A 27,470-nucleotide genomic window follows, 5' to 3' on the forward strand; every position below is an offset into this window, starting at 1 on the left:
CCAACTTTAGGAGTGTAGAATGAAGGCCCTGGCTTGTTGCATTTTCCGCCACGTCATGCTATGCCTACACACACACACACACTCCACCCCCCACCTATATATATGTTGTGCCATTTCAGAGCTCCTCCTACAGTTGCCTAGCAACCCAGTTTCCTCCTCCTTTCCTAAACTAGTCTCTGTGTTTCAATTGGGAAAGAAGCATCATTAATCACTCTACCAGACTCCTAGGAAGAGGCCCATATGAACCTGCAGTGCACCTTAGTTCTAATACTTGGTGCTCCAGAGCTTAGTAGCCCAAATAATCAAAGCAAAAGAAGGAGGAAACATTCTTCATTCCTGCAGCAACGCAGTGTGAAAAATTCTGCTCCCCCCTTTTTTTAGCTAACCTGATTTCCAAATGTTAATATCCCCCTGAAAATCATCCTAGTCTTTCTAGTCCTCAGCCTGAGTGGTTGTTGCCTAGACATCCTGCATTAGTGAGTTACCAAAAGAAGTAACACATTCTTTTTAAAAGATGCACAAGCCAGATGATTCATGATCCCATCTCAAGACAGCCACCGTTTTGACCCAATATGTGTATTTGAGCATTGGCACATTTGGCTGCAGCGGCAGCAGGGCGGGGGGGGGGGTGTTTAATGGAGAGAACAAAAGAAGGAAACACTGAAGTCCACAATCCCCAGAGGAACAAGCATGTATGTACTGTTAATGTGCAAAGATTCAGTGCCAAAACAGACATTACTTTAAACGTGTGTCTAGTAGCTATGTCTTTCATTTTTACTCTGGAGTAAGTGCAAGGGACCCAAACTGGATTTTTATAAAAGCCTTATACCTCCCCACACATGCTAGGGTCCCAATCTGGATCAGGACCCCTGTGTCTACTCTACAGAGTAAAAATGAAGAAAAAAAAAAGCATAGCCGCTAGACACACATTTAAAGTAACGTCTGTTTTGGCTCTCATTCCAAGACGAAAGAGGGCCAAATTGAAATGAGGCTTTTATAGTGTCACCGTCACCTTGCTTCATTCACAGACTATTACAGGGGGCAGGGGTCCAGACGGTAATGTCTTCCTCTCATGCCCCCCCCATGTTTTCCCACCACGTCCATTCTTTTTCTTACTGCAAAAAATCTGTTGAGAAAAAATCTAGATGGAATTGCTGCACAATGCCTTTTAGTTGGTAGCGCTAGCAGCCCTCCCTCTGGTAGCGCTATATACGACATGGGAAGTAGAAGGCACACTGTAATACCAATAATGCTCAAGGCTGGAGGGATTTGCTAAGGCTTCATCCGATGCTTGCTAGATGCTGCCTGTGGCAGACACAAGCTGTCAGAGGTTTCTCGTTCTTTCCCCAGGTTTGAGTAAGATAAGATATGGCGAGATTTAGTTAATGGCTAACCTGGCTGGAATTTCCCTAGAGATAAAGAGAGGCCAAGGAAATATAAAAGGGAGACGCTTTCCCTTGATGTGTTTCAAAGCACTCAACACCTGGGTGCTTATTTCCCCCAACTGCAGTGCCTGGTACAGAGGACAAGGCTGCTGTTGCGCCAGACAAACAACCAAGTAGAGGATGGCTGTTAGGAAAGTGGTATGATGTCATCCTTGAGCACACTCCGAGAGAGAGCGGAAGACACGAAGGCCTGGCGTGCTATGGCCCATGGGGTCACGAAGAGTCGGACATGACTGAACAACAACAATGATGTCATCTGCTGGATGTGGGCTGAGTTGTTACTCTCTAAAGCAGCCTTCCCTATGTGTTGGATGACAACTCCCATCATCCACAGCAGCTGGGGTAATGGGACTTGAAGTCCAACACCTCTAGAAGGAACCCGGTTGGGGAAGGCTGCTTTACACTCATATGGGTGGCCTTGTTTGGAAATTCAAACTTGTGTTCATCGGGCAGTTTTAACCAGCACATGTCCCCTCAAGAAAGGGATTACAAACTGAAAGGAAGAGGAAATAGTCAGTAGCTCTTTGGGTTGTTTGTTTTGCTTCTGATCCTATCTGCCATGCAACAAGTGTCCATATGATCAATGTCTAACAAAAGAGAGTAGTAAACCGGATTATGAGCTCAGTGCCAGCATAGCATGATAGGGATATCATTGCCCTCCCATCTACATCCCATGTTGGGCTTCTCTTGTCACTGTGAGCCTCCCAAGTTAAACACACATGCAAGTAAGCATGTGAAGGCATCAAAGACGACAAACCAAAGATGACACAGACAGTGCAACTCACTTTGTTCCTGTCAATGGGCTAGATAGATCAATCGGAAAGTAAGGGAGCCGAGAGATACACTGGCCAAGTATTAGGGTGAAAGGGTAGTCCACACTATGGAAAGAAAGATTTCTTCATCAACACAACTTGGATTCTGTGCCATGAAAACCTGATCATGGGAAATCCTACTCAGTCCCCTCCTGGCCTCTGAGATTTCATCCTGAGATTACTCATACTTCCAAACATTTCTTTGTAGCCGTAAGGAATACTTTCATGTTAAAATGAAAGCTCAGATCTGTGCTCAGTAACAAATCCTGTCCTTGTGCTCTGCTTGCACACGATCCATAACAAAGAAGAGCTTTATGGGAGCCGAGAAACCGCAATAAAAACCTTCCACAAACAGGAATGGTTGTGTTGCATGCCCCCCCCCCAAGCAAAAGCAGGGGAGCACACAGCAGCCATCGTTACACCGCTTGGCATATGGGATGGAGGTCTATACACTGTGCCTCCTAGCCAGCCAAGAAGGTATACATTGAATCTTGATGGTCAGGTGTTGGAACATTCAGTTACAAAACTGTGGGGGAGAAGGGGTATGGAGACATGGGAGAAACACCTGAGCTGGTAGAGAAGCTGGCCCATTAGGAGGTGAGAAACTGGATTACCTGGGGCCTGACCTTATTCAGCATAATGCAGCATAAGTGAATTATGACCAAGAGCCTTTCTACACGAGGCTTTTATTGTGCATTCATGATTGCTAACTCATGGTTATTTGCGGGTCCTTTATACAATGTTGTCATCCTCCAGGGCGCTTTGCAAGCATTACTGCAGTGGGGTGGGGGTTCATAATGGCTCCATTAAACTCTCCGTAATTGCACAATTCCACTATACGACAGCACCATCTAGTAGCTGTATAATGAAACATATAGAAACGCAGAGAAAGAAAATCCTCAGAAAAAAGCATGTGCAAAGGAGCCAATCTTAATCCTGCAAAGAATCTGGAAGTAGAAGCCCCAGTAAAGGTGCAGGATGAAAGCCTCATGTAGAAATGCCCCAAGGGTGCTTTCAGATGAGGTTTTTGTGGTGCAATCACCCTGTCTCATTCACGGAATGTGAATGATGATGTCATCTTTAATTGGTAATCCTCCTAGGTTTTCCCACTGATTTTTCCATCATTTTCCTATCAGAAAAAATCTGGTAAAGAGGGAAAGGCAGAATAGCTGCACAACACCTTTTTAGTTGATAGTGCTACGAGCCCTCTGGAAGCAGCCCAGGCCCCACTGAAAGCAGTAGAACAGAACAAGTTGCAACTATTTGTTTATTTATTTACATTTGTATGCCACTCTTCCTCTGAGGAGCACAGGGTGACATATGTGACTCCTCCCCCTGCCACTTTATTGTCACAACAACACTATGAGGGAAGATAGTGATTGGCCCAAGATCATACAGTGAGCTTCATGGATGGGTATTTGAGAGCTTTTCTACATAATGCATTTATTGTGTGCTCATGATTCTTCATTCACGGTAGTTTGCAGGTGTTTTATTATTTATTCATTTCATTTCTATACCACCCAATAGCTGAACCTCTCTTTAGATGATGATGTCACCACAGCCCCCAGGGCCTCCCCCGTGCTTTTCAGGCTTTTTTGCATTTTCTTTTTTTAATCAGGGAAAGCCCATTATATTGGGGAATGGCAGAATGAAACCCTACTGTAGTTGTGCAATTCCACTATACCACAGTGCCACCTAGAGGTTATGTAGCAGAACATATAGAAAGGCAGAGAAAACCCTGAGAAAAAACATGTGTAGAGGATCTGATGCTAATCTCACAGAGAATCCGGAAGCAGATGCCACAGTAAAGCGGCAGGTTAAAAGACTCATCTAGAAAAGCCCTGAACCTAGGGTTCCCAAGTCTACATCCCACACTATCTACTACATCACATTGGATCTAACAAGTCCCAGTTATTTCAATAGGATGTGAAACAAAGCTAACTTTTTCTGGATTTTCCAATTATGTCTAGGGGTACTACAAGGGAGAGTAGAGGTACTTTCAGATGGCACAGAATGGCTCTTAAGAAGGGATGGCCTAAAGCTTGATCTCACTGAAGTCCTTCTCATTCTGCCCCAGTTCTGTGCATGCTTTTTTATTTCTTATGCACATAAATTTGTGTGTGTGTGTGTGTATATATATGTATATGTATGTGTGTGTGTGTGTGTATATATATAGTGCACATTTTTCAAAATGTGTGCATTTTTTCTGCACATTTTTCAACTGTACACATTTTGGGGCACCTGCACCCCTTTGACTAAAATAACAAAGTGGCACCTAAAAGACTGACCATTTTATTTGTGGACTACTCCACAACGGCCTATGGCAGAATAAATGTGTTAGTCTTTAAATTGCCACAGGACCAATGTACTGCTTTTACTGCGATAGACTAACACAACTACCCTCTAGAAATTGTTCCATTGGACTAAAGTGTGTCTGTGCACATTTTAGAAATGTACACACTTTTCTTTGTGCTTTTTTCGAATGCGTGTATGTTGTCAACCATGTTTTTTCTTTTGCGAAGTGCATCGCAAGCTCAAAAATGTACAGATGTCCAACTGCAAAGAGCATTAGGGTTGCATGTGGTTCTAGGAGGTGCAAATTGGATAGATCCAGAAAAGAAACCTCAATGGAGCAACTTTCTCACCCGTCCCTACCGTTGACTGTTGTTTCACTAAACGTGCAGTACTGCAGAAGCACCTGGCAGGGAGACAGCACAAGTAGGGCCTGAGTTTAAAAAGTAAAGAAACCACTGGCTATCAAAAGAGGCATGACACAAAGGGAGAAGAGGGAACAAAAGAGGAACAAAAAGATGCACGATAAGCCCGGTACACTTGCTTTGCATAAAGAAAAGGTAGCAGCTATTTTATCTTGATTTTTTTTTAAATTAAAGATGCAAGGATATAAAGTGAGAATGGATTAGGAGAAAAACTAAAAAGAAAAAAATGGGAGATTTAGAAATGTCTTAAAAGAAGAGAGAAGAGGTTGGACAAGGAGCAGAGGAAGTGAGTCCCATGCTGAAAACAGAAACAGAGGAAACGATGAATGTGAAATGTGGGTTGATAAGGAGAAAAGAATGGAAGGGCCAAGGAGCATAAATGTGAAAGGAGGGGAGGGAGATTAAGCACTTTAAAAATAAGGAGCAAAAAACTGAATATGATAAAAGACTGGAAGCCTGTGAAGAGACAGTGGACAGGTCTTATCAGCAAATGAGGAAAAAGAAATCAGACAAGCAGTAGTGCTGAATAGGAACTAGAGGAGAGAGAGTGGAAGACCAGTTCAAAACAGTTTCCACCAACTATTACACGCCCAGCGATAGGGCAATCTGAAACTTACCTGTAGATCATCTCAAGGAGGCACGACCTGGCCTTCCCGGATGTTTCCAGGCATCTCACCCCCTGCAGAGCCAGCCTAACCATTAGGCAGAAGGAGGCAGCTATTTCAACTGCAGGTAGCAGATTTTGAATCCCTCTGAGGAGTGGCAAATTGCCTGTCATTGAATGTATCATTAAAATGTCTGCCATGTGGGGCGGGGGTGCAGATATAATAGGCATTTGGATTTTGTGCCTCAGAAATTAAAATGTTTTGGACCAGCCTTGACCTCTTCTATGCGATTCTCTCATTCGTTGCCGAGGTAGCCAGTCCTACTGCCTGTTCCACCAAAAAGGGTCTTATGCACAGGTGGGCAACCTTTTTTTCTGTCGAGGGCCACATGGGCAATCTGTCGAGGGCCACATGGGCAATCTGTCGAGGGCCACATGGGCAATCTGTCGAGGGCCACATGGCAATGGTCAGTGCCAGTGCCAGGTTTCTGAGGGCCCTTGGGCAAGACACCCCCAATGGGGCCCCCTCCCTTGGTGAGTCTACCTTCTTGCCACCTTCATTACCAGCTGCTCTTGTTCCTCCTCCTCTTTCTCATCATTGCTACCGCTTGCTTACCTGATAGGCAAGGAGCCAGTGAGCAAGTGGGCAGCGGCATCTACTGCTCCTCCTCCTCACCGCCACCATTGTCTGGGCCAAGGTGAGAGGCAGGTGAACAAGCAGGCTGAGAAGGTGAACAGGAGGAGCAACTCCAGGGGCTCTTGTGAGTGGGCCCCTCCTGGGGTGTGGGCCCTCAGAAGGAGCCCAACCATGCCTACCCCTGACACCAGGGATGAGCAAGGCCACAGCCAAAAGTGGATGGGTCACCCTTTTCTCTTTTTTCCACTCCCTTTTCTCTCTTCCTGCCACTCCGTTTTCCTCTCTCTCCCTCACCCTTCCTATGCAGTGGATTGCCATGGGAGGGACACGCTGCTCTTGCCAGAGGTTTGAACTGATGGCATGCAGAGGGTCTTTGAAATTAGGCTGAGGGCCACATGAAATTAGGTTGTGGGCCACAGGTTGCCCACCCTGGTTTAAGTAAATATGATGATGGCAGACCTGTGTTTTACATCAAGATGGATAACCACCGCATGGATATTTTCAGGCAGGGAGGGAATTCCATGAAGAGGATGGTCAGGAGGGTGGAGGTGCTGAACCCTTCCATTAAATGCACTGTCCCCCTGAAATCTTCCCCTCCTAAGCATGTTTCTCCTGGCTTTCTCTGGGACTGGAAGTAAGCCCAACCAGGAGAAAAGTACCTGGAAGAGGTTTTAAGGGAAAAAATGTAGATTGGTGAAGGCGAGTCCAGTGCCCTTGTTTGCCTGCTGCCTCTCTGCTTTAAATCACACCCCTTTATACCTAGTTGACATATCCCTCATTCTTACATGCAGACTGTGCCACCATCTCTTCTTAGACAGAGAGATCATGAGAGAAAACACCCAGCTCCTCCTTATCTTCTACCAACAGAGGTTCATTCCCCAAATACCAGAATACCCCATGGCTTGACAGCCTATACAGCAATGAAAGACACAATTGAAATACATATTTAAAACCACCTACGACTGAACAACAACAACAAGAAGACAAAATCAGTCTTTTTCTTTTTAAATACACTTTTGAAAAAATCTTAGGAGGAGAATGGAAAGGAAATTGGGCTGTATATCACTAGCAACAGCCCACTTGCATCAAAATAGCCGGTGCATCAGGATAGGATGGGATTCAAACTCCTGCTGCACTGAAAGATCCATATCCTTTGTAGAACCAACACTGCCTCTTTTCCACTTTATTAGCAGTAATGAGGTTCTGCTGCAGGGGATCAGTAAAGCCACATGGGTTGGAGCTCGCTGGGTTTTAAACCAAAATTATTTTCTCTCCTCCACACTCCCCACAAACACACCCCATCCCTTTAATCTCCACCACAAAGGGGCATGCTGTCAACATGACTCTTTGGGGAAACCCTCGTTGGGACAATTGCCTGTGACCAAGACCCATTTCTAATTCTCACTCTGCAACTGTTAGCAAGGTCTAGGCTCATCCTCAGAACTGGGAAGCCGCTATGGCAGAAATAGCTGTCAAGCCAAAACAACAAGACATCTTGTGGCACCTTAAGACTAACAAATTCATGGCATTAGATTTCTTCAGTGGAGGCTGTTGGCTCCGATGTCAGTGGGGCAGTGAATTCGCTCCAGGTTTCAGTCAAAAACAGTCAGAACTCTAAAGGAGCTATCCAAGGTGTGGAAGGACCTTGGATAGCTCCTTTAGAGTTCTGACTGAAACCCGGAGCAGATTCACCACCCCACTGACATTGGAGCTGCCAGCCTCCACTGGGTTTCTTGGATCAATCCATGTAGCACATCAATCCACATTACGCATCATAGATCAATCCACGTTACACATCAAGCAGGATCTGTAGACAGGAGCAGCAGGATGGAACTCAGGCCTGACTTGCTGGAGGAGATTCCTAAAGAGTCACATGGCTGGAAATGCAGAAACACTGGATGTGAATGGCAGAGGACAACCTTAAAACGGTATTGAAAGGTTGCTGAAATGTGGCATACCATGTATAAAGACACATCTTTTCAATTTTATCTTGGTGTACTTTTCTAAACTGTGTAGTTTTTAATTTTTTACTGTTTCTACCGTTTTTAATGTTCTCATTGTAATTGTTGCAAGATTTTATTGATTTAAATTGTATACTGCCACAATGGGGTTTTCACAGATAAGGCAGTATAGATATGTTAGCAATAAATATATGGATGTATGTCAGATGTGTAGTGATGGGCACATGGGCCGTTGCCCTATTGTGCAAATTCTGTGTGAATGGGCCCTAAGTGAAAATTTTAAATATGGACACAACTATAGCAGCATATGGTATAGTGCTGGGCCCAGAATGTATTCATTATATAACCACCAGCTCTCAAAGTGTTATCACTTTGTTATGCTCTAGCTAGTATGAGTAAAGGATTGGTTTAGATCTCCCATGTGCCAAGCTGAAGGAAAGTTATACTTGCAGTGATGCTACACACAGGGAAAGTAATGTTTAAAAGATCCTAAATGTGTGTGCCAAGCCACAAACTGCTAGAAATAAATGAATGGTATCATAGGGTATTTTGCAAGAATTTCCATATTTAGAATTGTATTTCTAGCTCTTGTATGGTAATGAGTGGCGCACAGAGCATCCAGAAAACAAATAAAGAAGATGAAGGGTATATATGAATGGTGAAGACAGATGTAATATTCTAAGTGTGCCAAGTGGTTTGAAAGTCCTTCGCCATTCTGAAAATACACGTGTCCTGGAGAAAGCTCTGAAAATAAACATAGTGCAAGTTTCCAATGTGTTTGGGAAAAGTCAGATGTAGCAGATGTCTATTGAGTAGCAGTCACGACATCACCAACCATCTTCTCCTGTACCCCAATACCTGAAGCACAGTTGTTGATGCTTTTAAAACTGCAAAAAGGCCTGTAGCCACTAAAAAAATGTTTTTAAATGTATTGTGGCACAAGCTTTAGTGCCACAATAAAGAAGACAGCCACCAGTTTGTGTCCCTCTCTATGACCACCTTGGCTCAAAAGGCTACATTTTGTCTGGAAAAGTGAAGTAATAAGGATACAGCAAACAAGGATGAAATGCACTGAACATTTCCTGCCAAAACCTCTCTTAAAATGGACAAAGATGTATGCTGCCAAGAGACCTCCTGAAATCATTAATGTTCTATCTTCCTCTGGTCCTAGCATGCTTCCAGACAGAGGGCTCTTAGCACTGTCAATCAAAATACATTGTGCAGCTATTCCATCTTATCTTCCTTGACAGATTTTCTGTAGAAAGAAAAAAGCAGTGGAGAAACACAGAAGGGTTACAAATGGTTTCATCTCGACCCTGTAAAATTCCATGAATAAGGCAGGGAGGTTGCACAGTAAAAGTCTCATCTGGAAGTTATGCTCATCTAATCAAAGCAAAACTGTATCACCCACATATTTAGAAATGTGGAGGGTGATTCCCCCCAAACCCAGCCTCCAACTAGATATTATTATTCCCACCTTTTTTTCCTCCAAAGAACCCAAGATGGTTTACATGATCCTCCTCCTCTCCTTTTTATCCAAAAAGGGAACACAAAATATTCAAGTTTGTAGGCCGACTATGGGTGCTTCCAGATGAGCTTTTTATCATGCCATTGTACTGTCTCATTCACTGAATTTTATAGGGACTGCTGGAAAATCTGTTAAGGACAACAACAACAACAACAAAACAGAACAGATGCACAATGCCTTCTAATTGGTAGTGCTAGGAACTCTCCATCTGGAAGCACCCCATGTATCTATTTGAACTCTAAAGGCCTTTTCTTTTCGTTTTCAGTTTTGTCAGATATATGTTTTTATTTTCATGATTGCAATAACAAATAAAAATTACAATTACAATATTCATTTCTATTTCTTTAGATTAATGTAAATGTATATAGATGCATACTCACCGGAAAAGACCCTGATGCTGGGAAAGATTGGAGGCAAAAGGAGAAGGGGACGGCAGAGGATGAGATGGCTAGATAGCATCACTGATGCAATGAATATGGACTTGAGCACGCTCCGGGAGAGAGCAGAGGACAGGAAGGCCTGGCATGCTATGGTCCATGGGGTCACGAAGAGTCAGACATGACTTAATGACTGAACAACAACATATAGATGCATATGTGTATAAAAGCCACCTTAAAATATTGTTTACACAGCAGAGAGCAAAGGCAGAAGGGCTTGACAGATCCAGGGTTTAATATCAGACCATTTCTCCATCTATTTTCTTGCGACCATGATTAAGAGAGTTCCATCTGTATCCATCCTTATTTTACTTCCACCCTTAAATTGTATGTCGTGTAGAAAAGCTTTTTCAGATTCGAAAGTGTGCAAATGTACATTTTTGAAAAGTCAGGTAGTTTTTCCCAAGCCACTGCAACCACAACTGTGCAGCTTATGTGATAATGGAGGGGCAGTGTCCTGTCTAGCTCAGCTCAAGCCTCCCAGGGGAGCCAATAAAGCTGTTGTAGTTAATAGAAGGGGACAGAGTCCTGCTATGCAGGATGGCAAGGCAAGGCAAAGTCAGACCAGGCAGGGTCTGTGAGGACCCTGGACAGATTTATCCTGGCTGGGACTTACTCAGGAAGAGCTATTGTCTCAGCAACATGCAGAGGTCTTGTGAGGCTTTATGAAGGCCGAGGAGCCCCACCCCTGCTGAGGAGCCTTTGAAGGGCCATTGCCTGATTCTGCAGCTGCTGACTCCTCCGGTATTAGGGTGGTGACAACTGCATCGGGGGGGGGGTGCCCTTTACATCCAAGGAGCCTAGTAAAAGTACATCCTCTGGCCTGGAAGGTCCTGGGGTAACAACCGATAGCTCATGGATTATTCCTCCTCCACCTTGGAGTCTGCTTGTGAGCCAGAGGGGTGATCAAAGCCAAAGAACAGGCAGAAGAGGTGGGACTTGTAGCTTTGAGGCATCCTCTGAGTGGGTGAGTGGGTTGTGTCCATATTTGGTGAAACTGTGGCCAACTTAGATTCAGGTGAAAAAACATGAAAAAAACTTCTATGAAAGGTTGCAACAACTGGCTGCTATTTTTATATTTGATTTTGAGGTGGCTTGATAATGTTTCAATGGTTTTATATTGTTTTTATGTGTGTGTTTTATTGTGGATTTTACTGTTGTTAGCTACCTTAGGCATATTTTATGGAAAGGCAGGGTACAACTGTCATAAATAAATAAACATGGTATGTGCATGCACACTGCAAGTAGAAAAAACACACACAATGGACATGATCCAGCAAAAATTAAGCTTCAATCCAACACACACATAACCAGGGAGTAAGCTGAACTCAATGGGGCTTACTTCTGAGCAGACATACAGTATATAGGAGTGCATTCTTGTTGTTGTTGTTCAGTCGTTCAGTCATGTCCGACTCTTCGTGACCCCATGGACCATAGCACGCCAGGCCTTCCTGTCCTGCGCTCTCTCCCGGAGTGTGCTCAAGTTCATATTCATTGCATCGGTGATGCTATCTAGCCATCTCATCCTTTGCCGTCCCCTTCTCCTTTTGCCTTCAGTCTTTCCCAGCATCAGGGTCTTTTCCAGAGAGTTTTCTCTTGGCATTAGGTGGCCAAAATATTGGAGCTTCAGCTTCATTATCTGTCCTTCCAATGAGCAGTCAGGGTTGATTTCCTTTAGGATGGACTGATTTGACCTCCTTGCAGTCCAGGGGACTCGTAAGAGTCTTCTCCAGCACCACAGTTTGAAAGCATCAATTCTTCGGCGCTCAGCCTTCCTTATAGTCCAGCTCTCACAGCCATACGTTGCTACTGGGAAAACCATAGCTTTGATTAGATGGACCTTTGTCGGCAAGGTGATGTCTCTGCTTCTTACTATGCTGTCTAGGTTTGCCATAGCTTTCCTCCCAAGGAGCAAGCGTCTTTTAATTTCATGGCTACAGTCACCGTCTGCGGTGATCTTGGAGCCCAAGAAAATAAAATCTGTCACAGCTTCCATTTCTTCCCCTTCTATATGCCAGGAAGTGATGGGGCCAGATGCCATGATCTTAGTTTTTTTAATGTTGAGTTTCAAACCAACTTTTGCACTCTCCTCTTTCACCCTCAACAAGAGGCTCTTTAGCTCCTCTTCGCTTTCTGCCATTAGGGTGGTATCGTCTGCATATCGGAGGTTGTTGATATTTCTCCTGGCAATCTTAATTCTGACCTCTGATTCATCCAACCTGGCGTTTGTACTCTGCATAAAAGTTAAATAAGCAAGGCGACAATATGCAGCCTTGTCGTACTCCTTTCCCAATTTTGAACCACTCGGTTGTTCCATGTCTGGTTCTTACTGTTGCTTCTTGACCCTCGTACAGGTTTCTCAGGAGACAGGTAAGGTGGCCTGGTACTCCCATCACTTTAAGAATTTGCCACAGTTTGTTGTGATCCACACAATCAAAGGCTTTAGCGTAGTCAATGAAACAGAAATAGACGTTTTTCTGGAATTCTCTTGCTTTCTCCATGATGCAGCGAATGTTGGCGATTTGATCTCTAGTTCCTCTGCCTCTTCGAAACCCCGCTTGTACTTCCGGTAGTTCTCGGTTCGCATACTGCTGAAGCCTAGCTTGTAGGATTTTGAGCATCACCTTGCTGGCATGTGAAATGAGCGCAATTGTGCGGTGGTTTGAACACTCTTTGGCGTTGCCCTTCTTTGGAATTGGAATGTAAACTGACCTTTTCCAGTCTTGCGGCCACTGTTGAGTGTTCCAAATTTGTTGGCATATTGAGTGCAATATTTAACAGCATCATCTTTTAGGATTTTAAATAGCTCAGCTGGAAGACTGTCATCTCCGCTAGCTTTGTTGTTACTAATGCTTCCTAAGGCCCACTTGACTTCACTCACGAGGATGTCCAGCTCAAGTCCAGTGACTGCACTATCATGGCTATCAGGGACATTAAGATCTTTCCTGTATAGTTCTTCTGTGTATTCTTTCCACCTCTTCTTAATCTCATCTGCTTCTGTTAGGTCCCTGCCTTCTTTGTCTTTTATCATGCCCGTCTTTGCACAAAACGTTCCCTTGAGATCTCCGATTTTCTTGAAGAGATCTCTAGTCTTTCCCATTTTTTGTTTTCCTTGATTTCTTTGCATTGTTCATTTAAGAAGGCCTTCTTGTCTCTCCTTGCTATTCTCTGGAACTCTGCATTCAGTTGGATAGATCTTCCCCTTTCTCCCTTGCTTTTCGCTTCCCTTCTTTCCTCAGCTACTTGTAAAGCCTCATCAGACAGCCACTTGGCTTTCTTGCATTTCTTTTTCTTTGGGATGGATTTCGTTACTGCCTCCTGAACAATGTTACGGACCTCCGTCCATAGTTCCTCAGGCACTCTGTATCAGGTCTAATCCCTGAAATCTATTCCGCACCTCCACTGTATATTCATAAGGGATATGATTTAGGTCATACCTGAATGGTTTAGTGGTTTTCCCTATGTTCTTCAATTTAAGCCGAAATTTTGCAACAAGAAGTTCATGATCTGAGCCACAGTCAGCTCCAGGTCTTGTTTTTACTGACTGTATAGAGCTTCTCCATCTTTGGCTGCAAAGGACATAATCAATCTGATTTCGATATTGACCATCTGGTGATGTCCATGTGTAGAGTCGTCTCTTGTGCTGTTGGAAAACAGTGTTTGCTCTGATCAGCGTATTCTCTTGGCAAAACTCTATTAACTTTTGTCCTGCTTCATTTTGTACACCAAGGCCATGCTTGCCTGTTATCCCTCTGATTTCTTGACTTCCTACTTTAGCATTCCAATCCCCTATGATGAAGAGGACATCTTTTTTTGGTGTTAGTTCTAGAAGGTGTTGGAGGTCTTCATAGAACTGATCAACCTCAGCTTCTTCGGCCTCAGCGGTTGGGGCATAGACTTGAATTACTGTGGTGATGAATGGTTTGCCTTGGATTCATACTGAGATCATTCTATCATTTTTGAGATTGTACCCCAGTACTGCTTTTCCCACCCTTTTGTTGACTATGAGTGCTACTCCATTTCTTCTAAGGGATTCTTGCCCACAGTAGTAGATACGATGGTCACTTGAATTAAATTCGCCCATGCCTGTCCATTTTAGTTCGCTGATTCCCAAGATGTCGATGTTCAGTCTTGCCATCTCATGTTTGACCACCTCCAGCTTACCTTGATTCATTGATCTTACATTCCAGGTTCCTAAACAATATTGTTCTTACAGCATCGGATTTTCTTTTCACCACCAGACACATCCACAGCTGAGTGTCCTTTCGGCCTTGGCCCAGCCGCTTCACTCTTTCTGGTGCTACTTGGAAATACCCTCTGCTCTTCCCCAGTAGTATATTGGACACCTTCCGACCTGAGGGGCTCATCTTCCGGCATCATCTCTTTTAGCCTTGTGATACATTCCATGGGGTTTTCTTGGCAAGAATACTGGAGTGGGTTGCCATTTCCTTTTCCAGTGGACCACATTTTGTCAGAACTCTCTGCCATGACCTGTCCATCTTGGGTGGCCCTGCACGGCATAGCTTATGGCTTCATTGAGTTACGCAAGCCCCTTCACCACAACAAGGCAGTGATCCATGAAGGGGAGTGCATTCTTGACGTACCACTGATTTCAGTGGGACAGTGAAATCAATGGGTCTTAAAAATAATTTTAACTTTGATTATTCAATGACACCCTTCACATTTCTGGAAAAGAAATAAGAGCTTTTCTTCTGAGCATCTGCAAAATGATCAAACATGTATCCTGCAATGCACAAGAATAATGCAATGATTTATTCTTAAATGCTGTCTGAGTCCAGTCATGGTTAAATGCTGGAGCTGAATTAGCATTTGGTTTTGAAATATGACTGTTCTGTCCACAGTGATTGATAGCCATTATCCAAAGTATGCTATGTTTCCTCCCATATCTGAGACTGCAGATAACATATTTCCAGTGATGGATATCTAGCCCCCAATTGGGCGGGTGGGGGAGCATGCATTTCTGAGAGAAAAAGTAATAAATATAACTGGAGTAAACAGAAGAGCTTTAGTTTATACTGAGATTTCTATCAGAATCCAATTGTTTGTGCCCTTGCTGTATGCAGTATGTAGCTATAAAATAAATTGGTTCCCTCAACAAGCTACTAACAAAGCTGGTAGCACAACAGCAGGTTCAAGAGGGTTGCTGCAAAATGGTTTCCGGTAGGCCCCTGACAATAAGAGGCTTTTTTACTGTGCCATTCTCATAGATCCTACTAGTTCCCTGTCTGCTGTTTAGACTAGCAGAGATCAGCACAGTCTCCTTTGGTCTTGCTGAATCAGTATACCAGACACCATACTGAAAAACGCTGTAGGGGAAAGCAACAGAAGAATTCTCAGCACCGTCAAAAAACCAAATCCTAGGCACCTTTGGAAGAAACCATGATATTGCACAGAGTAATCCTATGCATGTCTACTCTGAAGTCCCATTGAGTTCAATGGAGATGTACTCTCAGGTAATTGTGTTTAGGATTGCAGCCTAAACTAGTTTCAAATCTCTTTAAACATGCGGCACATGTATGTGCTCAATGAGTCCTCCGTTATCAAACTGACCATGTATCATAGTGGTGCAACAATGAGACAAAAACAGCACTGACAAATAAATACAGACATCATCTGATAACTGACTGTGAACTTCTCAATAAGGAGTAATTGTGTTATTTTAGTCATGTGCGAGCAAAAAATCCATGGTGCCTTGTCAAATAAGAACACAGAAATATTTCCAACTAGAAAGAATACATTCCAAAAAGCTGTAAGGTTTTGCCTAGTTAGGAAAGAAGAGAGAGAAGAGAAGAGAAGAGAAGAGAAGAGAGAGAAAAATAGAGCAGAAAAGGAAAGGCAAGGGAGAAAGAAAATATGTTTTCTTCCTATTCATCATATCACCAACTTCAAGGGCTGGAGCTTGTGAGGTGCTGAGGGTGTCTGGAAAGTGCCAGGGGTCCATAAGTTCCAGCACCTTCTGCGAAAGTCTGCACCATGCAAGATCAGCCTTAAAATTATAGCTGCACCTGCAGGGTGGAACATCAAGCCAAAAACCATATGTTGCTATGACACTAACTTGAACACATTCTCTTTGATGGTCATCAAAATGAAATGACAAAGCTAGAGTTGAATGGTGGAGACTGAAATGAAAAAGCTGCTAAGAAAAAAAATACGAGAGAGAGAGAGAGAGAGAGAGAGAGAGAGAGAGAGAGAAAGAGAGCTTCCCCAATGAATAAAAAACACCCTATACCTGGCCTGTTGCGTTTTCTGAACCTACAACAAAAAGAACCCAGCATATTTGGCATCTAGGAAACTCAGAGTACATTACACAAATTAAGTTTGTTCTAGGGATTAGCAACTGACAATCCTCAAGAAGAATATGGTTCCCTAAAGGCTCTTTTGGTCTGGGGGCCAGATTGCCCCCTAGACCAAACCCAGCAAGCTGGATGATACCAAAGAGGTGGGACCCTGTCTCAAAGCCTCACCCTTCCCATAATGTCATCAGGTGCCACCCTGCCATTTTTCCCTCTCTCCGTTCAGAGCACCTCTCAGGGCCGGTCCTCAGAAGTAGAATGCAGCTAGACAGGCTCAGAAGCCCGTGGAGCAGAAAATGGCATTTTAGAGGGCAGAGAGGTGAAAATCATCCATCACTCCTCCTGCCCACATAGGATTCTGGGAAGCCTCCGATCTCGGAGGCTTCTGTCATTAATGCATCAATCCTTTAAGACTGCATTCTTAACGTATTTTCCATGGTAAGGAAAAAGATGGAAGAAGCAGTTGGAAAACACAAGAAGGTTACAAGTGGAAGACGATGACATCTGAACCCCTGTAACATTCCGTGAATGAGGCAGGGCAACCGCACACTAAAAGCACCATCTGGAATCATCCCTTGTAGTAAGGTGGGAAAAGTGAATATAAATCAGGTCATGCATGTTTTATCACACTCCTACCAGTCCAAAATGTGTCATTACACACAATTGCATCTAGCCAGAAGGAGTTCTGATAAAAATCCATCAGAAAACTGGCAACGTTTTGCCAGTAGAAAACTGGAAGAAAACTTCCATTGGGAAGGAAACTCAAGAACTTTGGGGCCCAGATAGTTTTCTCATCCATCCTTCCAGTAGTTAGAAGAGGGATAGAAAGGGAACAAAGAATACTCTGGGTGAATGACTGGCTACGAAGGTGGTGCCGACGAGAGAGATTTGGATTCTGGGACCACGGGCTATACTTCCTGGAAGATGGGCTGTTGGGAAGGGACAGGTTGCACCTCACAAAGGATGGGAAGAATGTGTTTGGCCACAGCATGAAGAACTTCATCAGGAGGGCTTTAAACTGAATCCTACGGGGAAGGGAGATGTAATGTTGGGGGTAACAATGGATGTAGGTGCATGCACTGCAACGGAGAGAACAGCTCTGATAGCACCCAATAATAGTCTTCAGACACATGTAGGAAGAAAGCCAGACTATGAAGCACATGGTCTTCGATGTCTATATACTAATGCCCAGAGTATGGGAAACAAACAGAATGAACTTGAACTCTTAATACAGGAGGGAAATTATGACTTGATAGGTATAACTGAGACTTGGTGGGATGACTCTCATGACTGGAATACAGCAATTAAAGGATATAACTTGTTCAAAAAGAACAGGAGGAACAGAAAGGGAGGTGGGGTTGCACTGTATGTGAAAAATACATATCTCTGCACAGAAATACAGGAGGATGAGCTTGGTAGCCCTATCAAGAGCATCTGGATCAAAATAAATGGAGCAAAGAATAAAAGGAACCTGGTGGTCGGAATCTACTACCGGCCACCCAACCAAGGAGAAGATGAGGATGAAACTTTTGAAAAGCAAATAGCCAATGTTTTAAGGAAGCATGATGTAGTAGTAATGGGGGACTTCAATTTCCCCGATATTTGTTGGGAGACAAATTCTGCAAAACATGGCCCCTCCAGGAAATTCCTGACTTGTGTGGCAGATAACTTCCTCCTACAGAAAGTAGAGGAAGGAACTAGAGGATCGGCTATCCTTGACTTGATCCTAACCAACAGAGATGACTTAGTGGATAAAGTAGCAGTTACAGGAACTCTGGGGGAAAGCGACCATGTTGTACTTGAGTTCTTGGTTCTAAGGGAAGCAAAAGCCGAGTGTAGTCAAACGCGTACCCTGGATTTTACGAAAGCTGATTTTACTAAACTCAGAACAATGATCAGTAAGGTCCCATGGCAAGTGACGCTAATGAGAAAAGGAGTCCAAGATGGGTGAGAGCTTTTAAAATAGGAAATTCTCAAGGCACAATCACAAACAATTCCAACAAGAAGAAAAGGTGGAAGACAACAGAAGAAGCCAATGTGGCTTCACAAAAAGCTTAGGGATGACCTGAAAATAAAAAAGGACACATATAGGAAGTGGAAAGAAGGCCAAGTAACAAAGGAACAGTACAGGCAGGTAGCACAGAATTGCAGGCATGGCATCAGGAAGGCTAAAGCTGAGAACGAGGTGAGGTTAGCGAGGGATGCTAAAAACAACAAAAAGGCTTTCTTCAGCTACGTGTATAGTAAAAGGCAGAGGAAAGAAATGGTGGTTCAGCTATTAAATAAGGATGGCAAAACGATAACAGATGACAAAGAAAAGGCAAAGGTGCTCAATTCCTACTTCGGCTCAGTCTTCTCCCAAAAGAGGGTCTATGACCCCCCTGGCAAAGGCGAAGTACAGGCTGAAGGGGCAGGATTGCAGCTTGAGATCGATAGGCATATGGTCAAGGAACACCTAATTACTTTGAATGAGTTCAAATCTCCAGGGCCGGATGAACTTCATCCTAGAGTAATAAAGGAACTGGCAGAAGAACTCTCAGAACCGCTGTCTATTCTCTTTGAGAAATCATGGAGGACAGGGGAAGTGTCAGATGACTGGAGGAGGGCTAATGTTGTCCCTGTCTTCAAAAAGGGTAAAAAGGAGGAACCTGGGAACTACAGACCAGTCAGTCTAACATCAATCCCTGGGAAAATTCTGGAGCAGATGATAAAGCAATCCATCTGGAAGCACCTTGAAAACAATGCAGTGATGACTCGAAGCCAACATGGATTTGTCAAAAACAAGTCCTGCCAGACAAATCTGATCTCATTTTTTGATCAAGTCACCTCCCTTGTAGACCGTGGGAATGCTGTAGACATCATATACCTCGACTTCAGCAAAGCTTTCGACAAAGTGCCCCATGATATCCTGATGAGCAAACTAGCTCGAAGTGGGCTAGATGAAACAACGATCATGTGGATCCACAGTTGGCTACAGAATCGGACTCAAAGAGTGCTTATCAATGGGACCTTCTCAAGCTGGGGAGAGGTAACGAGTGGGGTACCGCAGGGCACAGTCCTGGGCCCAGTGCTCTTCAATATTTTTATTAATGACTTGGAGGAGGAGGTGCAGGGAATGCTGATCAAATTTGCAGATGACACAAAATTGGGAGGGATAGCTAATACTTTGGAAGACAGAAACAAAATTCAAAGTGATCTGGATAGACTGGAGTGCTGGGCAGAAAACAACAGAATGGCATTTAATAGGGACAAATGCCCAGTTCTGCACCTAGGAAAAAGAAACCAAATGCACAGTTACAAGATGGGGGATACGTGGCTCAACCACACTACGAGCGAGAAGGATCTTGGAATTGTCGTCGATCACAAGCTGAATATGAGCCAACAATGTGATGTGGCTGCAAAAAAGGCAAATGCTATTTTGGGCTGCATTCATAGAAGCATCGCTTCCAAATCCCGGGAAGTACTAGTTCCCCTCTACTCAGCACTGGTTAGGCCTCATCTGGAGTACTGTGTCCAGTTCTGGGCACCACACTTTAAGAAGGATGCAGACAAGCTGGAGAGGGTTCAAAGGAGGCCAACAAAGATGATCAGGGGACTGGAAACAAAGCCCTATGAAGAGAGACTGAAAGAACTGGGCATGTTTAGCCTTGAGAATAGAAGACTGAGGGGAGATATGATAGCACTCTTCAAGTACTTGAAAGGTTGTCACAGAGAAGAAGGCCAGGATCTCTTCTTGATCATCCCAGAGTGCAGGACACGGAATAATGGGCTCAAGTTACAGGAAGCCAGATTCCGACTGAACATCAGGAAAAACTTCCTGAGTGTCAGAGCAATATGGCAATGGAACCAATTACCTGGGGAGGTGGTGGGCTCTCCCACACTGGAGGCCTTCAAGACGAGGCTGGACAGCCATTTGTCAGGGATGCTCTGACTTGGATTCCTGCATTGAGCAGGGGGTTGGACTCGATGGCCTTGTAGGCCCCTTCCAACCCTACTATTCTATGATTCTATGATTCTATGTCTCTGCTCTTAACTATTTTATCAAGATTTGTCATTGCTGTCCTCCCAAGAAGTAAAGGTCTTCTGATTTCCTGGCTGCAGTCAGCATCTGCAGTAATCTTTGCGCCTAGAAAGACAAAGTCTGTCACTGCCTCCACATTTTCTTCCTCTATTTGCCAGTTATCAATCAAGCTGGTTGCCATAATCTTGGTTTTTTTGAGGTTTAACTGCAACCCAGCTTTTGCACTTTCTTCTTTCACCTTCATTATGAGGTTCCTCAGCTCCTCCTCGCTTTCAGCCATCAAACTGGTATCATCTGCATATCTGAGATTGTTAATGTTTCTTCCAGCGATTTTAACTCCAGCCTTGGCTTCATCAAGCCCAGCACGTTGCATGATGTGTTCTGCGTACAGGTTGAATAGGTAGGGTGAAAGTATACAGCCCTGCCATACTCCTTTCCCAACCTTAAACCAGTCCGTTGTTCCGTGGTCTGTTCTTACCGTTGCTACTTGGTCGTTATACAGATTCCTCAGGAGGCAGACGAGATGACTTGGTATCCCCATACCACCAAGAACTTGCCATAATTTGTGATGATCCACACAGTCAAAGGCTTTAGAATAGTCAATAAAACAGAAATAGATGTTTTTCTGAAACTCCCTGGCTTTCTCCATTATCCAGCAAATATTGGCAATTTGGTCTCTAGATCCTCTGCCTTTTCTAAACCCAGCTTGTACATCTAGCAATTCCCGTTCCATGAATTGCTGGAGTCTACCTTGCAAGATCTTGAGCATTACCTTACTGGCATGTGAAATAAGTGCCACTGTTCGATAGTTTGAACATTCTTTGGTGCTTCCCTTTTTTGGTACGGGGATATAAGTTGATTTTTTCCAATCTGTTGGCCATTCTTGTGTTTTTCAAATTTGCTGGCATATGGCATGCATCACCTTGACAGCATCATCTTGCAAGATTTAAACATTTCAGATGACGGGATACCGTCATCTCCTGCCGCCTTGTTATTAGCAATGCTTCTTAAGGCCCATTCAACCTCACTCTTCAGGAAGTCTGGCTCTAGCTCACTGACCACACAGTCAAATCTATCCCCAATATTATTATCCTTCCTATACAGATCTTCCGTATATTCTTGCCACCTTTTCTTGATCTCTTCTGCTTCTGTTAGGTCCTTGCCATCTTTGTTTTTGATCATACCCATTTTTGCCTGGAATTTACCTCCGATGTTTCTAATTTTCTGGAAGAGGTCTCTTGTCCTTCCTGTTCTATTATCTTCTTCCGTTTCCGCGCATTGCTTATTTAAAAATAATTCCTTATCTCTTCTGGCTAACCTCTGGAATTTTGCATTTAATTGGGCATATCTCCCCCTATCACTGTTGCCTTTTGCTTTCCTTCTTTCTTGGGCTGCTTCCAGTGTCTCAGCAGACAGCCATCTTGTCTTCTTGGTTTTCATTTTCTTTGGGACGTTTTTTGTTGCCGCCTCCTGAACAATGTTGCAAACTTCTGTCCATAGTTCTTCCAAGACCCTATCTACTAAATCTAGTCCCTTAAATCTATTCTTCACCTCCACTGCATATTCATTAGGAATATTCGTGAGCTCATATCTAACTGATCTGTGGGTCTTCCCTATTCTCTTTAGTCTGATTCTAAATTGTGCAATAAGAAGTTCGTGATCTGAACTACAATCAGCTCCAGGTCTTGTTTTTACTAACTGCATAGACGTCCGCCACCTTTGGCCACAAAGGATGTAGTCAATCTGATTTCGGTGTCAACCATCTGGTGAAGTCCATGTATAAAGTCGTCTCTTAGGTTGTTGGAAGAGAGTGTTTGTTATGCACCTTGAGTTGTCTTGGCAAAATTCTATCAGCCTATGTCCTGCTTCATTTTGTTCTCCCAGACCATGCTTGCCTGTAATTCCAGGTGTCGTTTGACTACCCACCTTAGCATTCCAGTCTCCTGTAATGAAAATAACATCTTTTTTTTGGTGTACTATCCAGTAGGTGCTGCAGATCCTCATAGAACTGATCTACTTCTGCTTCTTCAGCATCTGTGGTTGGGGCATATATTTGGATCACTGCGATGTTAAATGGCTTACCCTGAATTCGAATTGAGATCATTCTGTCATTTTTTGGATTGTATCCAAGCACTGCTTTAGCCACTTTATTATTAATTATGAAGTCTACTCCATTTCTTCTGTGGTCCTCTTGTCCACAGTAGTAGATCTGGTGGTCATTTGATGTGAAGTGGCCCATTCTAGTCCATTTCAGTTCACTGACACCCAAAATGTCTATATTTAATCTTGACGTCTCCCCAGTAACCACATCCAACTTGCCCTGGCTCATAGATCATACATTCCAGGTTCCTATGGTGCGTTGATTCATCGTTCACCACCAGCACCATCAGCTGCTAGCCATCCTTTCAGCTTTGAGCTAGCTGCCTGCGTCAGCACATCTGGGGCTAGTTGAACTTATCCTCTGTTCCTCCCCAGTAGCATTTTGACCATCTTCTGACCTGGGAGTCCCATCTTCCGATGGTATACCAACATATCTCTGGTTGTACTGATCCATTTAGTTTTCATGGCAAGAATACTGGGGTGGGTTGCCGTTTCCTTCCCCAGGGATCGTATTTAGTCTGACCTCTCTGCCATGACCTTCCCGTCTTGGGTGTCCCTTCACGGTTTCGCTCATGACATCATTATGGTGCTCAAGCTCCAGCACCACGACAAGGTAACGATCTCCTTTGCTGAAGAAAGGGTCCTATTACCTCAGGGATAATCTGGTGGGTGCCACATGCTGGCAGTGGGTGGGACGGCACCCTCTTTTCTCTTTCTGTTATTACCTTCTCCTTATTCCTCCCCACCCAGGAAACTGCTTCAGGATGGACAGATTGTTCTTAGGGTGGCCTTCTGTTCACTTTAAAAGAGAGGGCTACCGAAATATCGTCTCTGTTTGAAGGCATCTTCTATATGAAGGGCTGTCTTGTCCAAGTCCAGTTTAAAGATAAAGAAACATAAGATGTATTGCCCAACCAGTTAGCACTTGGACAGCAAACTGAATGGGCAGGCAGGCAGGTAGACAGGTCACCTGGTCAAAGTCTTCCACATTATGCTGAGATTTACTGTATGTCTGTTGAAATTATATTTTTACATTTGCATCTATACGTATAAATTAGCATACAAAAATGTTATGCAAACTTGTGTTCTCTTTGGGGCAATTTGTTATGTGCCACCCTAGCCTCTAGGCAGAGCACAGAGAGCAGAGATGTTAGAATTGGGCTGAGCAGTAACCCCCTGGCAACGGATTCTGGACTTCTTGCACATGAGTGCAAACATAATGTGCAGTTATTTATTAAAACTACGTCATAAACATCAAGCACATTAGACTTCTTGTATTTACTGCTTTGTTGTTTCACATTGATTTGCAATGCCCTTCCTCTTGCACTGGCCCCCCACTGCCACTACAGAATTTTCTGCCCATGGGCCTAGAGAGGGGAACCCTGAGGAACACCATGGTTGCAATCCTTTGCACATCTGCTCTTGAGAGGAGATTCCCCTGAAGTCAGTGTTAGCTATTCCTGGAGTAACATGCATAGGACTGGGCCAACCGCAACTTCAACCTAAGGGGGCCTGCATTAGGAAAAACATGAGTATGGCTGATGTCAAGAGAAGAGATGTTCGGCCCTACTTCAAGGGAAAGCAGAAAAAAAACGACTCAGACAGAATCCCAGGGTCCCTTCTACTGCAGTCAGCTAGCACAGGAAAATTGGCAAAATAGAACAAAAGCACTGCAGTAGATGAGCCGTTGTTGCCGTAGAGCATAATGCAGAGAAGGGAGGAAACAAACTGGGGAAAGAGACAATGTGACTATGCCAGTGTGACTATGAACATCTCAGTGTGACTATGAACATCTCAGGCATCTTGTAGGGAAAACGCAAAGGGACTGTGTCAGAAAATGGAAGCCAGCAATACCGGATAAATGGTGCACAAAGCTGAGATGAGCAGGCCCACCTGTTGCATACAATAACTTTACACAAGTGCAACTGTCCCAAATGTAACATTTCTTACTGCGGCATATTCATGTGTGCTGGGATTCAGCAAAAATCCTGCCATATAAACAGACCAATAAAAGGTTATAGCAGCAATGGCTGCCTTCCACATGTGCTGTCGTGTTAATACTACCAAATAGTATGATACTTCCTTTTAAACGAAACAAAAATTGGACCAACTTCAGCTGATGAACAAGTATAAAAGCATTCAAGTTACAAAGAAATATTTGTCAAATTCAGGCAGAGTAAAAGTTTAGCTAAGCAGGCAGAGTTACACAAACAGGCAGGTTACTTCCTAGTACAGATGTTTAAGGGTTTACAAAAACACTATATTCTTGTAGGTTTTACCCTCAGCTAGGCTCCTTTGATCTCAGGATCATCTGCTGCCATATTACACTAAGCATAAGCTGCAATTCCCCTTTTGGGTCTCCCACTGAATTTAGCCATTGCTTTGAAGTGGGTTTGCAGCTACTTCTAAGCAAACAGAACATCTTGGTACAGACACAAAGAATTAAAATGCAATGTGTTCACATGACCTTTGTCACTTGTCTGGAGTGACCTAATCCATATTTCCAAATAGTAAGAAACCATCCCAGGTTGCAGGAAACTTAACTGGCCAGTTGCCAGGTTGCTAGCAACCACTTATAGGTATTTTTGTATATGGACAGCAGTATATAAATCTATTAAAGAAACAAAGAAACAAATAAAATAAGTTTGGAGGGCAACATTTTTTATGGAATTAAAGAGAGATGGTTTGTGTTATTTACTCCTATATGACAGAGGATAGGGCCAGAAGTGACTCTTGAAAAATTTGGACATATGATTGACATGTTTCCTAAATATAAAGAAGAACCATTGGTGTCTTTACAGAACATTTAACATAAAACAGGTAAAACACATAAAGATGTAGGCTGGTAGGGGAGTTATAGATGCAACAGAGGTTTGAGCCCTGATATTTCTGATGTGTGCCTTGTTAGTGTGGTCTGTTGAACAGTGTTTGACCTGAACTCAAGTCCTCCCTTAGCGATGAACTCAGTTGGTGGCTTTGAACAAATGAATATATTCTCACACCTTCACACCCCAATTCTCGGAGTGGTGACAGCTCCAGGGTATTGCCCAGGGTTTAGAAGGATGTCACTGGAGGCTTATGGCATTTTTGTGATACCTGGCTAGTGTATACATATATACAGGCTGAGCATAGATAGGGATTGGGGGTTGGACTCGATGGTCTTATAGGCCCCTTCCAATCCTACTTTTGTGTTCTATGATTCACAGCATTAACACTCCAACATACTGCTCCACCACTAGGTTTCCAGGGTGTCTCTGCATTCTAACTCCAAAGCTCCAACTAAGTTTTCTGACACTCAGCCTGATCTTGCCCAAGTCTGACCCAAGTTGCACATCTGCCTTTCTCAAGAACATACACTTGCAGCTTCTTCACAAAAGACTTGACAACAGCTTCTCCTGCAGGAAGAAGGGAGCTAAGTCCTGATTCCCAAAATGTTCTCTCTTTCCAAAAGAGTCCAGTTGTATAAACGCATCTCCTTCAAAAAAGGAAAGGTACATGGTCACCATTTTACCAGACCTGTTTTGGCCAACTTGACCACTTAAGCAGTTCTTCTATTGTCCAGACACCAACTTTACAATCATAGAACCACATGACAGCCCACCATTGGTTATTTAAATGGCGGCACACGAGGGGTGTGTGCAGCCACCATTTTGCATATGATGTGAACCCAGTGAGCATGGGTTAAGTGAGGGTTAAACAACTCTCGCATTACCCTAGAACAGACCATGGGTTATGCAAGGGTTGTTTAACTCTCGCATAACCCACACTCACCAGGGTCACACTACATAACAACCCCCAAGTGGGAGTTGGATATGCAAAGTGACACTGGCGGGCACCTCAGCTTATTGTGAGTCATTATGCAAACAAGGTCACTGAGTTGGAAGGGACCTTGAGGTTATTCAACTCAACTCACCCATCTCATTACAATATGCAAGCCTTAAATTCCCCCACCTTTAAAATGTCGGGGGGGGGGGTGGAATGTGCATCTTTTACACAGGGTCATTATGAATATAGATAAGAACAGTAAAGCCCTTTGCACATTAAAAGGGAGCTACTGTGGTGTGATGAAAAGTGTAACAGGGCTTCAACATAAAAGGCATGGGTAAGTTCAAATCTCTGCTTGGCCACAATGCTCACTATCTCTCAGCCTAAGCCTAATTCACAGGGTTTCTTGAGGATGAAAAGGAGTAAATCATCCATCATTAACCATTGGGATAGGCTGGAAAATATTTCTAAATAAATAAATACACACTATACAAATTATTAATAAGAATTCTGTCCACTGTTCATGACTGCAAGCTAAACATTTTTACATTCATGTAACCACATAATAATTCATTGTTCCTGGGCTATAGGGTAGCAAAAAGATTCCATTTACTCTGTCCAAGAAGAAGAGCAGCAAGGTCAAAAAGCCTTTTCCTAATGGCCAGACCCAAGAGGAGAATGATCAATGGGGACATGTGGGCATTCCCTCATAACAAACACAAAAAAGAAGGAAACACATAATGGAAAAGAACAGGTAATTCCACCTAAACAGGAGCCAACAATGGCAATCATTGCCATGAGAGTTATCCATGAGACCAAGAATCTGACAAGATTCAAGTGTTTTGTATTTATTTAACTGAAATGCCCCAAGCTATAAGAGATGCCATTAAAGCATGCAGAAGCATTAGAAGGGCTGCAAACGCTCTGTGCTTAAGCCAACCTCTAGTTAGTATATAGAGAGAGATCTCTCTCTCTCTGAGGGCAGGTTATCACAGCACCGCTTATGGCAGGGATTTCTGTGTCACTTTCTTCTGAAAAATTGGTCACTTCTTGCCACCACACAAAATTGGTCTCACATGAAAACCACTAACTAAGCCAATCTGAACAGCAGTGACTGATTATTAGCAGG

At 43.6% G+C, this 27,470-nt stretch overlaps 1 long non-coding RNA gene across 1 annotated transcript in view; it reads right to left on the reverse strand.

Moving 5' to 3' along the window:
* The window catches only part of LOC146339601 (uncharacterized), a 43,608-nt gene that overhangs the window by 4,351 nt on the left and 11,787 nt on the right, over window positions 1–27,470 (reverse strand). The window contains exon 3 of the long non-coding RNA XR_014784286.1: window positions 25,932–26,051. This is a non-coding gene — a long non-coding RNA (uncharacterized LOC146339601). The remainder of the gene's footprint in view (window positions 1–25,931; window positions 26,052–27,470) is intronic.

This window comes from Heloderma suspectum, chromosome 7 (assembly GCF_057233095.1).
Source record: "Heloderma suspectum isolate Gila_16-S chromosome 7, 16-S_ref, whole genome shotgun sequence".
Taxonomy (NCBI): domain Eukaryota; kingdom Metazoa; phylum Chordata; class Lepidosauria; order Squamata; family Helodermatidae; genus Heloderma; species Heloderma suspectum.